Here is a 2,397-nt window from a genome sequence, read left to right on the forward strand (position 1 = left end):
AAGCAAATGCAGGGAAGCCCTAGGCTAACTCATTGCCGTTGGGGGCAACAAAGCCTGCCCCCAGAACTGGACTCCTTATTTCTCTTCTACTTTCCAAAGGTTTCTCAATATTGAAACTGATGCCCTCTCTTTTAGCATAAAAATTTCACAACCTCCTCGAAAGTCACTAATATGCAAAAGTTAACTAATAGTTTTTGGCTAGAGTCTAAGTTTCTGAATATCCTCACCAGCTAAAAAGACTTTGTTCAGATTTACTTTCATTTTGTTCTATTTTAACACAATAAGAATATTTTATTTTAAATATGTGTATATGCAAAATATTGAAATATTGCATGCACTTTCTAACTGCACTCCTCCCCCATAGATCATGATATGTTCCTCCTGGGAATCCCTGGGCTTTCTAGTTTTGCTCTGGCCAGACTCCCTTCTATGGGCAGCCCTTCGAACCTTGTTCCACGATGGGGCTTTGCTATAGGTAACCAGACTTCCAAGATGATGAACTCCTGCCCTTGACATTTTCAAGTGCCTCCTTTCCCCTCCACACACACTCCTCCGCCTCCCTCCCCACGGCTGCTGTGCTCCACTTTGGGCTCCAGCTGCCGACTAGAACACCAGGGCTGACTGCTGTAAGACTCGTTCACTGACTTTGCCACACTCTTGGGTCTAGTCTGCCTTCCTACCCTCTACCATCCACCGCCCAAGCCTTGTCTATCCTTGTGGGCGAGTTTCATGCCAGGGCCTGCTTCCCATTCCAAGCACATGACACACGCCGACAACAGGCTGAGAGAACAGAGGTCTCTGCCTGGAGCAAGCACATGGCATTCCCTACCCTGGGAAAACCCAAGATGAGGCTTGGCTTGGCTTGGCTTGGAGCCATTTTTATCCCTCAGAAGGTAGAGGATTCCACAGAGGAATTGCTACTTTGAACTTAATTCTAACAAGGTTGAGGTGATTGATTGCAAGGAAATATTAGATATACTGTGTTGAATAAGAACTGGGCACTGCTTACAATCAAAGAGGCAGAGTAGGGTAGTGGAAAGAGCTCCAACTACATGCTCAGAAAGACCTCAGTTCAATTCCCAGCTTGGTGTGAACTTGGCGAACTTATTTAACATTTGTGAGTTCAATTTCCTCATTCATATAATGGGGATAATAACTCTACCTATTTTGTAGGGTTGCTGTAAAGGTGAAATGTGAATTCACAGTGTCCAGCATGTAGTAGGGAACACAGTAAGTGCTCAGCTGATCATTTATGAGCATACAGTATGACTTTGATAAATGTTAGTTTAAAAAGTCAGCTTTCCAAATGTTAAATGAAAATTTGTTTGCTCCTGCGGTCAGAGACTCTAAATGGAAACCATGAGTGCTATTGCATCAATCCTTGTAGGATTTTTTCTTTTGTGCCATTTGGCTAATTAAATATTTTATTCTTTAAAAATTAGTGGGTCATGGACTTCCCTGGTGGTGCAGTGGTTAAGAATCCGCCTGCAATGCAGGGGACACGGGTTCAATCCCTGGTCCGGGAAGATCCCACGTGCCGCGGAGCAACTAAGCCCGCGCGCCACAACTACTGAGCCTGTGCTCTAGAGCCTGTGCGCCACAACGAAGCCCGTGCGCCTAGAGCCCATGCTCCGCAACAAGATAAGCCACCGCAATGAGAAGCCCACATACTCAACAAAGATCCAATGCAGCCAAAAATAAATAAAAATTAATTAATTAATTTAAAAAAATTAATGGGTCATGATAGTAAAATAAGTTTAAAAGCTGAACAATTTACCAAAAAAAATATAAAAATGACCCTTAAACATATTGCAAACATGTCTGATCTCATAATTTGAGAAATACAAATTTCAATTACACGGAGATATAATTTCTCTAAAATTGATTTAAAAATAAAAACTACTACCACTGTTGTCGAAGCTGAGGGAAACAGGCACTTGCATACATTTCTGGTGATAATATAAATTAGAAAACTCTCATAAAGGGATATTTTGCAATATCTAATAAATATACATATGAGCTTAGCTTAAAAAATATGGAACGCTTCACAAATTTTCATGTCACTCTTGTGCAGGGGCCATGCTAATCTTCTCTGTATCCTTCCAATTTTAGTATACATGCTGCTCTTATTATTGAGACAGATATTTTAATCTTCATTATAGAACACAGGAGACCAAGATTCACAGGGGTTAAGTAACTTGGCCAAAGTTACACAATTATAAAGTATCACAATTCCGAGTTTATCCCTGTGATTCTATCAACCTGATATGGTCAGAGTGTTATCTCATGCTTAGCAGAAGTTCTTATTGGTAGTTACATAGGGATTTGATTAATAGACAAGAAAAATTAGTAATTTTTCAATAAATGGCTCATACTTGGTAGCAGCATTTGAAATTA

The 2,397-nt window shown here is 40.6% G+C and overlaps 1 non-coding gene across 1 annotated transcript; it reads right to left on the reverse strand.

Annotated features, from left to right (window-relative positions):
- Positions 1 to 2,029: 2,029 nt before the first annotated feature.
- Positions 2,030 to 2,133, reverse strand: LOC133089212 (U6 spliceosomal RNA). Its single transcript, XR_009700597.1, has one exon. It is a non-coding gene; the product is annotated as a U6 spliceosomal RNA (small nuclear RNA).
- Between the last annotated feature and the right edge of the window lie 264 nt (positions 2,134 to 2,397).

Source organism: Eubalaena glacialis, chromosome 3 (genome assembly GCF_028564815.1).
Source record: "Eubalaena glacialis isolate mEubGla1 chromosome 3, mEubGla1.1.hap2.+ XY, whole genome shotgun sequence".
NCBI lineage: Eukaryota > Metazoa > Chordata > Mammalia > Artiodactyla > Balaenidae > Eubalaena > Eubalaena glacialis.